The following is a 16854-nucleotide window of genomic DNA, read 5'->3' as shown; positions in this document are numbered from 1 at the left end:
CCTCATCATGATCTCATCCACATATGGCACTCCGGTAATATCTCTTATAGTTTCATTTCTAATCATGTCCTGCCATCTCACTAAACTGATATATAACCTGATTTTTATGTCATTTCAGGCAATTTCATTTCTAAATTATACTTAACATAGCCATTATCTGCTTTGTTTTTTTTCAATCTTTCATTAAACTCAAATTCTAAAGATCCTATATTACAAATCATAGTTCCTAAATATTTAATTGATTCCACCTCATTAATCCTTCTCTCTTTCAGTGATATTTCATCTTCAATTGCATATTCATTTACAAAGTAAATATATAGCTTATAATCTCCATATGCTTTTAAAGTGGACCGAAAAGAGAATTAATATTATACATCTTTTCTTAAAATCAGCTTTGAGAGATGAGAGTTAAATAAATAAAAACACAATTTTCAAACGGTTTTTAACAAGAAATCTCCCTAAAAATATTGAACAAATACGAAACAAAAGGAATAAAGTTAAGGAAACTTTTTCTGTTATTGGTCAAATGAGCAAAAGACAGCTTCAGTTTGACAGTTAGATTAAAAGGTCAAGGTTCATTGGATGGAAATATTGCATGTTACAAAGGAAAAAGCTCTCTCTCTCTCTCTCTCTCTCTCTCTCTCTCTCTCTCTCTCTCTCTCTCTCTCTCTCTCTCTCTCCCTCTCTCTCTCTCTCTCTGTGTTTGTGTGGTCTTTTTCATGTTTGTAATATTCCCTCTACGCGTGTATCACATAAATTTCTTTATCTATTTCCCTTTGTTTGTAGAGAGATGGAAATATATACAAATGATTCTGGAATCCTAAGAAATTTTATTTGGCTATTTTTTTTTTCATACCGGACATTTCTTTTCCATTTTGTTTGGTCTCCTGTTTTTATCTTTTATATAAAACAGCTACACAATTTCTGTTCTATTTTGAATTCCTCTTTGAAATCACGAAATAAAAATTCGAATATTTACGCTCGAATGTAATAGAGTTAATAGATAAAATTGTGGTGCTCTCTACTTCTGTCATAATGCTGTTACAAATATGAAATAAAAACCTTTACACTCGGCTGAATATAATGAAGGTTTGGAATGAAATTAATGTTGTTTTCCTCATGAATACCTTAAAATTACTCTATAAATTTATGTTTTAATGAATTATCATGATTATATCCACTAGATAAGGATATTATAAATGTTTTATAAATACAAAAGGCCGTTGCATATAACTTTTGACAGTCTTGGCACAAATATTTCATAAAGTTTTCAGCATTATTGATGCAACATCATAAGTATTTTACCATTCTTGAAACAGTAATACAATAGAGGTTTTAACAAGCTCACATAATAAATTAACATGTATGGGTAATCATGAAACAGCAGTGCCATAATGATATTAACAATAACCTCTTTCCCCGGGATTTAAACAGCCGACTATTGAAGCAGCGGGAAACGCTTTTCCACTCAGCTTCAAAAGGTTTTTATAAAAGTAGAGAAGCCACCCAAGCACCTGTTGCTGTTTTTACGGCATATTGCTTGAGGGGTACTCAGGCACACTATTCTATCTGTTTCCTGTTGCTGTTTTTATGGCATATTGCTTAAGGGGTACTCAGGCACACTATTCTATCTGTTTCCTATTTCTGTTTTTATGGCATATTGCTTAAGGGGTCACTCAAGCACACTATTCTGTTTGTTTCCTGTTGATGTTTTTTATGGCATATTGCTTAAGGGGGCACTCAGGCACACTATTCTATCTGTTTCCTGTTGCTGTTTTTATGGCATTGCTTGAGGGGGCACTCAGGCACACTATTCTATCTGTTTCCTGTTGCTGTTTTTATGGCTTATTGCTTGAGGGGCCACTCAGGCACACTATTCTATCTGTTTCCTGTTGCTGTTTTTATGGCATTGCTTGAGGGGGCACTAAGGCACACTATTCTATCGGTTTCCTGTTGCTGTTTTTATGGCATTGCTTGAGGGGCCACTCAGGCAGACTATTCTATCTGTTTCCTGTTGCTGTTTTTATGGCATTGCTTGAGGGGCCACTCAGGCACACTATTCTATCTGTTTCCTGTTGCTGTTTTTATGTCATTGCTTGAGGGGACACTCAGGCACACTATTCTATCTGTTTCCTGTTTCTGTTTTTATGGCATTGCTTAAGGGGATACTCAGGCACACTATTCTATCTGCTTCCTGTTGCTGTTTTTATGGTATTGCTTGAGGGGACACTCAGGCACACTATTCTATCTGTTTCCTGTTGCTGTTTTTATGGCATTACTTAAGTGGATACTCAGTCACACTATTCTATCTGTTTCCTGTTGCTGTTTTTATGGCATTGCTTAAGGGGATACTCAGGCACACTATTCTATCTGTTTCCTGTTGCTGTTTTTATGGTATTGCTTGAGGGGACACTCAGGCACACTATTCTATCTGTTTCCTGTTGCTGTTTTTATGGCATTACTTAAGGAGATACTCAGTCACACTATTCTATCTGTTTCCTGTTGCTGTTTTTATGGCATTGCTTAAGGGGATACTCAGGCAGACTATTCTATCTGTTTCCTGTTGCTGTTTTTATGGCATTGCTTGAGGGGCCACTCAGACACACTATTCTATCTGTTTCCTGTTTCTGTTTTTATGGCATTGCTTGAGGGGCCACTCAGGCACACTATTCTATTTATTTCCTGTTGCTGTTTTTATGGCATTGCTTAAGGGGATACTCAGGCACACTATTCTATCTGTTTCCTGTTGCTATTTTTATAGCATATTGCTTGAGGGGACACTCAGGCACACTATTCTGTTTCCTGTTGCTGTTTTTTTATGGCATATTGCTTAAGGGGGCACTCAGGCACACTATTCTATCTGTTTCCTGTTGCTGTTTTTATGGCATTGCTTGAGGGGGCACTAAGGCACACTATTCTATCGGTTTCCTGTTGCTGTTTTTATGGCATTGCTTGAGGGGCCACTCAGGCAGACTATTCTATCTGTTTCCTGTTGCTGTTTTTATGGCATTGCTTGAGGGGCCACTCAGGCACACTATTCTATCTGTTTCCTGTTGCTGTTTTTATGTCATTGCTTGAGGGGACACTCAGGCACACTATTCTATCTGTTTCCTGTTTCTGTTTTTATGGCATTGCTTAAGGGGATACTCAGGCACACTATTCTATCTGTTTCCTGTTGCTGTTTTTATGGTATTGCTTGAGGGGACACTCAGGCACACTATTCTATCTGTTTCCTGTTGCTGTTTTTATGGCATTACTTAAGTGGATACTCAGTCACACTATTCTATCTGTTTCCTGTTGCTGCTTTTATGGCATTGCTTAAGGGGATACTCAGGCACACTATTCTATCTGTTTCCTGTTGCTGTTTTTATGGTATTGCTTGAGGGGACACTTAGGCACACTATTCTATCTGTTTCCTGTTGCTGTTTTTATGGCATTACTTAAGGAGATACTCAGTCACACTATTCTATCTGTTTCCTGTTGCTGTTTTTATGGCATTGCTTAAGGGGATACTCAGGCACACTATTCTATTTGTTTCCTGTTGCTGTTTTTATGGCATTGCTTGAGGGGCCACTCAGACACACTATTGTATCTTGTTTCCTGTTTCTGTTTTTATGGCATTGCTTGAGGGGCCACTCAGGCACACTATTCTATTTATTTCCTGTTGCTGTTTTTATGGCATTGCTTAAGGGGATACTCAGGCACACTATTCTATCTGTTTCCTGTTGCTATTTTTATAGCATATTGCTTGAGGGGACACTCAGGCACACTATTCTGTTTCCTGTTGCTGTTTTTTATGGCATATTGCTTGAGGTGACACTCAGGCACACTCTTCTATCTATTTCCTGTTGCTGTTTTTAAGGCATTGCTTGAGGGGACACTCAGGCACACTATTTTCTGTTTCCTGTTGCGGTTTTTATGGCATATTGCTTGAGGTGACACTCAGGCACACTATTCTATCTGTTTCCTGTTGCTGTTTAATGGGATATTGCTTGAGGTGACACTCAGGCACACTATTATATCTGTTTCCTGTTGCTGTTTTATGGCATATTGCTTGAGGGGACACTCAGGCACACTATTCTAGTTTCCTGTTGCAGTTTTTATGGCATATTGCTTGAGGGGACACTCAGGCACACTATTCTATCTGTTTCCTTATTTCCTTTCCTCGCTGGGCTATATTACATGTTGGAGCTCTTGAGCTTAAAGCATCTTGCTTTTCAAAATAGGGTTGTAGCTTAGCTTGTGATAATGGTAATTGTTTACTCATTCAATTTGTGTCCTAGTGCTTACGATGTTTAAATAATAACAAGTTCAAAGATTTTTGGAAACCTCAAAATAATATCCGAAGATTTTTAATGTTTGTCCTGGAATTTCTTTCTTAAAGGTTTCGAGCACTATTCACAGAAGGTTTATATTAGAAGAGAGAGAGAGAGAGAGAGAGAGAGAGAGAGAGAGAGAGAGAGAGAGAGAGAGAGAGAGAGAGGGGGTGAAATTCCCAAAAAGCACCGCATGAAGTTTTCTCCCAGATAAAATTGCATATCAGGAAAATTGTTCTTTGCTGGATCTCCTTCGAGTTAGGGTCCCTAAAAAGTTTAGTGAATCAAAGAATCAAGATGTTGAAATCTCTTTCGGCAAACAAAGGCAAAAAGAATGCGTCACATCTCCAACGTATTTTGCCTCGTTGCTCGTCTATCCCAGCTAATTCCAAACTTTTTGCTTTGCCTTCTTTCTCTTCTAATTAGAGCTTCGTCTCGCTAAAACTTTCTCCCCTCATTCCTTTAATTTGACAAAAAGAAGTTGTATTAAGTTTTCCTCGTTAGAGATTTTCTCCATCAAAAATATGAATTTCGTTTTTTAAAACAAGGTTAAGAAAAGAATAGCCACAGTACAGAAACATCTTATGATATTCAGCTGTAGATATATGAATAGGGCAATGACCCTTATCTTTTTTATTATCTAAAGCCACTCTGGCCAGGTGAGAAAATATATCAATTATAGTATCTCCATTATTCTTATCGTTTTAAAATATTACTCACCGATAAACGAAAGATATATTCCTAAACATTAGCCTATATCAATTTCTAAATAAGATAATAAGTACCATTAATGAATAATTAGCTTAATACAATGAACGGCCAATAGGAAAGTTCCCATGACGTCACTTGACCTAATGACAAGGAATTGCATCTTGTGTGAAGGTACAGTTAGAAACAAGAATTCTTAGCACACCTCGCTCTGAGGAGGGGCACCCCGCTACACCATTACTGAGTAGTGAGTTCCTGTGCTATCTGTTTGGCTCTACGGACTGCCAGCGCACATAGCCTGTGCCCACCTATGTGTCAGGTATTATTATTACTATTATTACTAGCCAAACTACAAGCCTACATGGAAAATCAAGATTCTATAAGCCCAAGGGCTCCAACAGGGGAAAATAACCCACTAAGGAAAGGAAATAAGGAAATGAATAAATGAGGAGAACAAATTAACAATAAATTATTCTAAAAACAGTAACAACGTCAAAACAGATATGTCATATATAAACTATAAAAAGACTTATGACAGCCTGTTTATCATAAAAACATTTGCTTGCAACTTTGGGCTTTTGAAGTTCTACTGATTTAACTACCCGATTAGGGAGATCATTCCACATCTTGGTCTCAGCTGGAATAAAACTTCCAGAATACTGTGTAGTATTGAGTCTCATGATGGAGAATGCCTGGCTATTAGAATTAACTGCCTTCCTAGTATTACGAACAGGTAGCTCTATAACCATCTGTTTGGTTACTCGCCGCATAGTAACGGTGTGACAAGGCACACTTCCTTAGAGCAAGGTGTACCAAAAATTCATGTGTCCAACTGTACGTGTATCTGGTGTCCTCAGTGTGGCTGTATTGAGAGATTTTCTCAATTAACTCGCAATGCTTCTACTGTTGTTATCTATCTTCAAAAATATGTGTTTACCTGAGAGTGACGGCTCTGGGGGCTTTTTAAAAGACTTTTGGAATGAGGCTGCAAGACCTATGCCCTACCCATCACAGTCATCTAACTACCAGCTACCAGGTATTTAATTCCCTTCATTTTGAAGTACCCTCAATCCGCCAAGAAAACCGTCTTTTTGGTTATGTTTGTTTGTTTATTTCTTAACAGAATTACATAAAACTAAACATGTCACCGATGCGAGGTCTGAGGATTGGTTTCTTACGATAGAGTTTTGGGATTAATATTCTTGATAGTATTTTTGAAAGTCATTTGTATAAATTCTTTATTATTATTATTATTGTTATTATTATTAGCTAAGATACAACCCTAGTTAGAAAAGCAGGATGCTATAAGCCCATGGGATCCAACAGAGAAAATATCCCTGTGAGGAAAAGAAAATATGGAAATAAATAATCTACAAGAGAAGTAATGAACTACTTAAATAGATTATTTTAAGAAATTTAACAACACTGAAACATATCATCCATCTATAAACTAAAAAAGAATCTTACAGTATGTCAGCCTGTTCAACATAGAAAGCAGTTGCTGTAAGTTTCAACTTTTGAACTTTACCCAGGTGAAATTACAGTGATATACTTCTTCGTGGTCAAGTGGTATGTCACTGTTCATACAAGTTTCCTGTACCAGGACTCGATTCCCGGCTGGTCAGAAGCTATTGTCTTTGTGTGATTTCGCCTGGGGCTCTGATACCAAGGTCGTTAAGAGAATCCAGACATAAATGTATGAAAAGTATTTGGCTTATTTGAATATGAAAAACACTTCTAAATGTGCAAAATTCATAATATATACATATATATATATATATATATATATATATATATATATATATATATATATATATATATGTATATATATATATATCCCTTTTTATACTATTTTATTCACGATACAAGACATATAAGGGCATAAAACCCTCACCTTTTACGATGCCCCTTACGAATCATGAAGATGAAGCGATCCATTTCCTCTCCAGTTTACGACCGAACATCAGCTCTATTGCGTGAGAGGTCATTGAAGAGGTCATATACTGAATACTGATATCCTCTGCTTTTTAGTCTCACATGCAGAATCTAGACGCCTCTTCTGTAATAAACTACATTCATCACTTCCGGAATACTGGACGATTTTTCTCTAGATGGAAGAAAGGAACCAGGAGCAGAGTTACAGCAGAGGACTAAAATATGGCGTCGAGTTAAGGGACGGAAGAATCCTTAGTGGTTCAGCTGAGGGCCAGATGAATCCATTATGGTCCAGCTAAGGGCCAGAAGAAGCCTTAATGGTCCAGCTAACGGCCAGAAGAATCCTTAATGGTCCAGCTAAGGGATGGAAGAGTCCTTAATGGAAGAGGGCACATATACTCGACTTTCAACACATGCCATCCCCGAGAAGGGAAAATAAGAAAAGATAACTCATATTTTGTATTTTTTTCCATGCCATATGATTGGGCGTTGCAAATGGCCTCTGTACCATGGTCTTCCACTGTCTTTTGTTAGAGTTCTCTTGCTCGAGGGTACACTCTGGCACACTGTTCTATCTAATTTCTCTTCCTCTTGTTTTGTTAATGTTCTTATAGTTTATATAGGAAATATTTATTTCAATGTTGAACTGTTCTTAAAATATTTTATTTTTCCTTGTTTCCTTTCCTCACTGGGCTATTTTCCCGGTTGGGGCCCCTGAGCTTATAGCATCCTGCTTTTCCAACTAGATTTGTGGCTCAGCAAGTAATAATAATACTAATAATAATATGTTTGTATGTGTATGTGTTGAACATGTATGATTGCATACATATTGTAGGTGTTCCTCTATTTATACAACTGCATAGGCTAAATACAAGCCGAAACACAGAACAAAATATCTATCACAGTTTTGTTTGAAAGTATGTGAAGCTTAGCTCAGTTTGTTGCAATCAAACGACTATGATTTTCTAATACAGATCCAGACACAACATCATTTTCGGGGAAGCATTGATAGATAAAAGGAATCACAAAACTTTTCCTTTGACCTGACAACTCCCACGTCCACAACTTTGGCTGTTAATCTGAAGTTTAGAAGAAATCAATTGTAAAATAGTTTCAAAAGACAGAATGAAAACGCTTTGAGGTGGAAAATTCACCTGCTCTCATTCGCAGAATCTCAGTTGATTACTCCATGCGTCTGCTTGTGTGCCCATCTATTCACCTACTTATCTATTACATTCTATCTTTTTAGAACTAAATTATGAAACTGTATTGCCCGGTTTAATCTAACGTAGAGTTTGCTTTCCCCTTATGGCTGAGGCCTAGCAATGTAAATATTCAAGAAATAAAGGCTTTGCCTTAAGTTGGGAGTTACCACAGTAGTCCATTAAAGGGTTCTCAAGTTCAGTGGAAAAATGTTAGCCCATTTAGAGCGTACTAAGAACTTCTGAGAGCGAGTAACATTATTCTTATGATGAAAAACTACATATATTCAATAGTCACAACTTAGAAATCATAAATTTTCATCTTTGAAGATGCAAATAAAAAATACTAAATCTTTTTTAACTCGGATGCATCAAATCCCAAATAGTTTGGCCGTTCATTGTTTGATATGCCCCCCCACCCCCCACCCTCCTAAACCCCAACCCCCCCCCCCTCCTAAACCCCCGCCCCCCCAAAAAAAAAAATAATCTGAAACTCAGGAAAAAAAAAAAACAAGAGTATGGACAGGAAAAAATATGAGAGAGGGAAGAATCCCCTAAAATATCATGTGAAAAAATTGCAGTTTTCTCCGAAGGAAAATTGGAAAAAAATTTTAACCTTGTTCTTTGTTGGCGTTCCCAAAGTTATGATTACCAAAAGTCGACCACATCGAAGAGTCCACAAAGTTCATGAGATCTGCTTCAATCAACAGCTTCCGAAATCTCTCTCTCTCTCTCTCTCTCTCTCTCTGGCGGGTAAAAGAGAGACGACAGGATACGTCCATCTCATATTTCCTTTATTTTCTTATTTTTTCTTAGTAAAAACGAAACTCTAGTGCAGAGGATTTCCTTCTCTCACGATTGATATACAGCAAATATATTAAGTTGGTATAATTTTTATTGAATACCAATTGTATAATATTGAGTGTATGATTTAACTAAATAAACTGAGTTAAATAAATAACAAAAGAGATATTCATGTTCATCAAACTGTCGTAGAATTATATCTAATTCCTAAAGAAATTGATACGAACGAATTATTCCTTAATAATCTATTGAATATAATGTAAATAAGATCCCAGATACCGTGAGTCACTTATTGCGTAATTAATGCAACGCACGCCCAAAGCACGACCAATAGCGGTGTTTCGGTGACGTCATATGACCGTACCTTCGTACTTGCAATGTCATTTGGGACTAGGTCATTATGACGTCACTGGAAAACCCCTCTTGGTCGTAATAGTTGACTGACGGCATCTATACTCAATTTTTTTTAATGAGGCGCATTTGCGCATACTCGCAGCGGTGCCCTTTTAGCTCAGAAAAGTTTCCTGCAACCTGATTGGTTAAGATTATCTCGTCCAACCAATCACCGATCAGGAAACTTCTCCGAGATAAAAAGGCACCCCTGTGAGTCGGTGCAAATTTGCCTCACTAAAAAGAATTTACTATAGTTGGTTAATTATAGAATATTCAATATTCTAAAATGTTTTATTCAAATTTTGCATTACTTATATCGTTTATTTATTTCCTTATTTCCTTTCCTCACTTGGCTATTTTTCCCTGTTGGAGCCCTTGGGCTTATAGCATCTTTCTTTTCCGACTAGGGTTGTAGCTTAGCTTGTAGTTATAATTATAATAACTGAACACTAATGTGACTATTCTTAGTTTCTTTATTTCTGTATTTTGAATCTACTTCCATTTCAAAAGGGATACTTTCTGTTAGACATGGCAACTTTATCCTCTCTAAGAGTACCCATCTCTGTAAGAAGTCAAACATTTCAATAATCATCCCTAGTTTTTAAAAGAAAATACTTTTTATTCAGCTGTAGGCTGATGCGTTTTATCTAGCCTGAGTCCTAAAAAAATGTGAAATAAGGATTTTCAAAAGTCGACAAATGTCATTTCATATTGTTGAACTTTCTTCCATAACGTTCAACAACATTTTCCAAAATATTACACGTTTTACCATATCACATATTTTTTTTACCTCCACCAACAAAGTGGGGAGGAGGTTATGTTTTACCCCACTGTGAACGATTGTAATTGACCACATAAAAATCATCCGGAAATTATGATTTTGACGTTGTTACTGTTTTTAGAATGATTTATTGTTAATTTGTTCTCATGATTTATTTATTTCCTTATTTCCTTTCCTCACTGGACATTTTTTCCCTATTGGAGCCCTTGGGCTTACAGCATCTTGCTTTTCCAACTAGGGTTCTAGATTGGCTACTAATAATGATAATAGTAATAACATATTGCCAAACGTTCAGAAGTTTTCGTAACATTTGAAGCTTTCCCGGAACATTAATTTTTTAAATGCTATCAACGTTTTCGAAAACCTTCAAAGTTTACCATCACATAAAACGTTTCAGCAATAACGCCCTCCCTTACGTGCAACCTTTTCCAAACCGTTAAACGTTTTCTAAAACGTCCTTAAGGAGTAAGATGACGATTCATCGCAAGGCTTTCCATGCCTCAAGATATTCCTCTACTTCACATTCTCACATAATTTAATGTGGAATTGTGTGTGTGAGGTTCAGCAACAAAGGCTGCAAGGAAAAAATGTTGGAAAAAATTGTCGGAAAAACACAACGACCGTTTGAGGCCTCCAATGAAATATGCAAATTTTGGACCAGATATGTTCGAAAAAATAATTTAATTCAAATTGTACTAAGCTGGATTTAAAGGGACTTACATCTGAATTGAATTACATTTGAATTGGAAAAATTTACCTTTGAACAAAATTACATTTGAACTGGAATTTAGTCGAAGCTAATTCTATTCTAATTACAAAGGATTTTTATTGGAGGAAATTTATTTGAAAGAATAACCTAAATCATAAATGAATCAGATATAGTTCCACAAAGAAACACATTTAGCAAAGCCACATTATTACTTTTTTCTTTTTATTTTCTCAATTGCGGTAACTTTTCTTTTATTTAATTTCCGTAATATAGTCAATAATGATCGGTATTTGATCACAGAGGCCGTCGTATTTAATGACGTGGAATGGATACGTAATCTAATGTGCAGCCATGTGAGTACATTTCTTGAAACGACGAATGTTTGACAATGGCCATTTTCCATTACAAGGAGGAAGTCCAGACTAAAACAACTGAAGATTTGCTGCCTCATTCATCCTTTACCTACACACACACACACACACACACACACACACACACATATATATATAGGTATATATATATATATATATATACATACATACATACATATATATATATATATATATGCGTGTGTGTGTGTGTACTATATATGTTTGCATATGGATATATACTTTATATGTTTGTGTTTAAGGTCGATAAACATTTCTCTCTCTCTCTCTCTCTCTCTCTCTCTCTCTCTCTCTCTCTCTCTCTCTCTCTCTCTCTCTCTCTCTCAATAGATAGCGATTTACGTAAAGGATTTTATCCTGAATGATTGTGTTGATCTTTCTAGATTTTACTGTAGTTAACAGTAAAGTGTATTTCAATTTCAATAAAATATTTACGTAAAGCCATTATTTCTAAATTAGAAATAATCAAAACATTGTAGGACTTATCATATTTAGAGTTTTTTTTTTCTTTTCTCCTTGTCTCTCTTTTTTTCATAAATACGCACGTGCACACACCCGCACACACGCACACAGACACACCTAAAGTACATCACCACCTCCATATTTATAAAGAAGGGTTTCTTGTTCTTAAATAGTGCCCAACTTATTTCATTTCCTTTCCTTGATAAAATTAGAGTTCTGGATTCCTTAGTTGGCCTTTCAATCGACCAAGGGAAATAGCCACAACAGGTCTAAACGGTTCACCAGTTTTTCTTGTCACTTCATCAGAGCAATTATTATTATTATTATTATTATTATTATTATTATTATTATTATTATTATTGAGAGTTTTCCTGCTTGAATAATCTTGAATAGTCTTGGGTAGTGCTATAACGTCTGTACCATGGTCTTCCACTGTCTTGGGTTAGAGTTCTCTTGCTTGAGGGTACACTCGGGAACACTGTTCTATCTAGTTTCTCTTCCTCTTCTGTTGTTGTAGTTTTTATTGTTTATATGGGAAATATTTATTTTAATCTTGTTACTATTTTTAAAATATTTTTTTCTCCTTGTTTCCTTTCCTCGCTGGGCTATTTTCCCTGTTGGGTCCTCTGGGCTTGTACCATCCTGCTTTTCCAAGTAGGGTTGTAGCTTAGCATTTAATAATAATAATAATAATAATAATAATAATAATAATAATAATAATAATAATCTGGTTTCTAACTATAAACAGTTCCAGTGATAATCTGTAACCAATGATACCTCTTATTTACCATTAGTTTCGAGTAATAGTTTCTTTTTTTTCAGTAGCCGTTGGTTGAGTAGCAACCTCAAGACTACAACCTAGCTGATAATGCAGTGCTTTACAATGTTAGATACTGTATCCTGTTTTGAGGTTAATTCTAGAATATTCGGAGCCTGTCCCGAATACGTTAGAGGTTGTACATGATGCAGTTATTATTATTATTATTATTATTATTATTATTATTATTATTATTATTATTATTATTATTATTATTATTATTATTATTATTACTTGTTAGGCTACAACCCTAGTTGGAAAAGCAGAATGCTATAAGTCCAGGGGCTCCAACAGGGAAAATAGCCCAGTGAGGAAAGGAAACAAGGAAAAATAAAATATCTTACGAACATTAACAACAATGAAATATATATTTCTTAAATAAACTATAAAATCTTTAACAAAACCAGAGGAAGAGATTGGCCACTGAACAATTACAGTGCAGTAGTATAGCAGATAGACTTTGTAAAAAGTCCTGAATTTCTATTGAATAGCACTAATAGTGTTCTAGGCCACGTCCGAATCGGCTTTTTTATCTTTCCGTCTCTGGTTCTAGAAGTAAGTAGCCTACGTACTACATCTGTGTTGATGTTATAATTATGGCTTTACGCTAACCTTTACGCTCTCGAAGGAGAATCATTTTACGTTTTTTGTTTCTTAAATGCCGCGTCTAATTATCATCAATTACATGACATCAGTTCCAAATGTTCATGTAACATATGAAGTACCAAACGGCTCTTCTTCAACTCATCCCCGAATTTTGATATTGAAATATCATGGTTGCCAGGTTTTCTAAGTGAGAAAAGGCCAACTTCTGATCAGCTGCAGCTTTAAAAGGCCAAGACATTAGTAAAAATACGCCAAAGGTTTAGTATTTAAGGCCAAACAAATTTTTAAAAAGGCCAAATTTGGAGTTTTTAGCTGAAAAAGCCCAACATGGTAACCCTGATCCCATGCTTCAAAGAACGCTGATCAAACAGCCGGAGTCAGCTTTAAGATCATTAACACCCACAAAACCATCATCTGACACCAAAGGAGAATGTAGGCCTTTATAATCGCACTGCCCTCCATTTCTCCTAATGCATCTATTCATTGTATGTAAATCTCGCTTTCTCCTTCTCTCCTCCAAATTGATTCCTCTAGTTTGAAATCCCATCTCTCTCTCTCTCTCTCTCTCTCGACCTACTTTCAGTATTTATAAATCTCATAATATTGCAAGAAGGAGATTGAAAACTCGCAGAAGGGAAAGATCTTTCAAGTAAGCTCGGAAAAGCGTCACGATGGAACCAAAAACAACCTAAAAACCACTTGAGATGGATCTCTTCAAAACATACTCTTCCCAAACATTGGCTGTGAATAGGGTTCCCCTTTTATAAGGCGAACGTGACGAAGGATTTCTGAACAGGTTGTCAGGCTTCGAGGATATTACCTGTCATTTTGATGGAAATGAAGATTAGGGAGTTTGTTTGGGAGGTAAGAAAAATAAGCCTTTCTTCCCAGAAACCATTTTAGTATTTCTCTGGTGGTTGCTAATGTTAAAAAATAATGCTGTCTTTTTCATAGAAACTAATTCATAATTTCTCTAGTGGGTTTTCATGTTAAAAAATAAGCCTGTCTTCTTCTCAGAAACCATTTCATGATTCCTCTGGTGGTTGCTAATGTTAAAAAATAATGCTGTCTTTTTCTTAGAAACTAATTCATAATTTCTCTAGTGGGTTTTCATGTTAAAAAATAAGCCTGTCTTCTTCTCAGAAACCATTTCATGATTCCTCTGGTGGTTGCTAATGTTAAAAAATAATGCTGTCTTTTTCTTAGAAACCAATTCATAATTTCTCTAGTGGGTGTCCATGTTTAAAAATGAGGCTGTCTTTTTTTCATTAAAAAACTGATTATTTCTCTAGTGCTTGTTCATGGTAGAAACCCAATCATGAATTATATAAAAGCCTATCTGCAATAATTAATTAAAGGTGAAAAGGATATAAAGAAAAGTGAAACCTGATGTACACTGAATGGAAAAGTATTTTGGGTAAATGATCTGCATTTCTCTTGCTTGCACATCGTGCAAAAGAACTTCTGTAGTACTAGGTATGCAGTTAATTATAATAGTGTTGCCTTCTCCATCATAGGGTTCAATACTACACAGTATTCTAGAAGTTTTATTCCAGCTGTGACCAGATTGTGAAATGGTCATCCTAATCTGGCACCTGAATCAGTAGAACACGTTGACGTAATTCTCGTTTTATACTTGATATATTATTGATCTATTTTGATGATGTTATTTATATTTTTTTGTAGCAATTTCCTTACACTGTTTATTCGTTAATTCTCTCTTTCCTTTCTTCACTGGGCTATTTTCCCCTCTTGGAGCCCTTAGACTAGTTACATTTTGATTTTCCAAAGAAGTTTGTATCTTGGATAATAATAATAATAATAATAATAATAATAATAATAATGATGATAATAATAATAAAAATAATAATAATGATACCTTTAGCTGCTTTACATATACATATTACAAAAATTGAAAGCATAATTACGCTTTGTGTAGGACCTAGAGAGCTTAAGGATAAATACAAATAAAGATAAAATAGGAATAAAAAGTGAAGATAAAACTTCCCAATATATGTAGGACCTAGAGAGCTTAGAGCTGGACTTTGATTGATATTGAAAAGGATTAGAACATAACCAGTCAGCGATTGGAAAGTAAGCAAAGTGTGTGATTAACCCCCATCGTTTCCTATCAGAGGGTCAGTTCAATCTCCTTCCAGCGTCCCCATTAGCGAAGGATATCGTTGGGATGTAATCCTTTAAAAGCCTCTGAGGGTTGGGTCATGACCTCGTCCTTACCCTCTGGATGATGGAACATCAGGACGAAGTAATCTAATAGGACCCATTTTGAGGGGGCGGATGAAAGCTAGCCTAGCTCAGAGAGAGAGAGAGAGAGAGAGAGAGAGAGAGAGAGAGAGAGAGAGAGAGAGAGAGAGAGAGAGGGAGATGGAAATCTAACCTGTATCAAAGCAAGGAGAGCAGTCATTCAAACTCGGTAAACGGGAAGATAAATGAACGAATAAATGAGAAGAGTCATGGATAATTAGGAGCAGAAAAAGATGAATAAATTATTGCACGAAATGAGGATAAGCAATGGACAAACGGAATAGAGAGAAAATAGAATACATACCCAATACAATGTCTAATAAATGGGGAAATTTAGAAGAAAAGCTAAGCTTACTGTAAAATTCACTACGAACAATAAAGACGTAGTCAACCAATTACAATAAAAGGAGGAATTTAAATAAATGACGCTAATAAATTAGTTACAGGAATAATCATTGGGAATAAGCCGGAATTCATTAAACTATCGTTTATTTCTGCCAATATGTTTTTATAATTATTCATTTATTTTACGTTTTCGTCTCGTGTGTTTTCTTGTTTTTTTGTTTGATGAACTGAAAAGTTAGCTGTAAAATATTACGAAATTTGATCATAGGTTGGATTTATTATTAGATAACACCTTATAAAGAAACATAAAACAGCTTAAACCAGCCACATAAAATGATGATATATATAAATATGTATATATATATATATATACGGTATATATATATATATATATATATATATATATATATATATATATATATATATACATATGTATATATATATATATATATATATATGTATATATATATTTTCTATATATATATATATATATGTATATATATATGTATATATATATATATATACAATATATATATATATATATATATATATATATATATATATATATATATATATATATATAATATCCTAATCCTTGTATGTAAAATATGTGTTTTATAAAGTGAGATTAATGACCTTTTTTAAGAGTACTATGACTGTCACTAACTATGGTGCGCGATCACTGAACTCTGTTATAGGTCAGGTGTGTGAAGTCTGATTTATGGCGTATGTTAAGCCTATTGGTGACAGTATATTTCCATCACAGTGGAGAATTCCACAAAATCTAACAATTCATCATATTGACAGAGCAACATTGCATTTTACTTGCCAATGGGTGAGCAATACCACTCGAGCGATCATAAGAGGAAGTAGGTACTCGCCTGAGAGTATCTGGCTTGGATAGTGTATTCACAAACCTTTTTGTGATAGAGTGAAAAACCTATGTTCCGATGTCTCATTATCCGTTGATATGGGACACAAACACATACACACACACACACACACACGCATATATATTGATCAATGACCTCAGTGGTTTGCAACATAAGTTGTCTTTCCTTTTTCATAAAACTTACACTAAGTTGAGAGTGTCTTGGACACCGTTTTTCAGGAAGGAGGATT

The sequence above is a fragment of the Palaemon carinicauda genome, chromosome 20 (assembly GCF_036898095.1).
Source record: "Palaemon carinicauda isolate YSFRI2023 chromosome 20, ASM3689809v2, whole genome shotgun sequence".
In the NCBI taxonomy this organism is placed as follows: domain Eukaryota; kingdom Metazoa; phylum Arthropoda; class Malacostraca; order Decapoda; family Palaemonidae; genus Palaemon; species Palaemon carinicauda.
Note: the sequence above shows the minus strand (reverse complement) of the source record.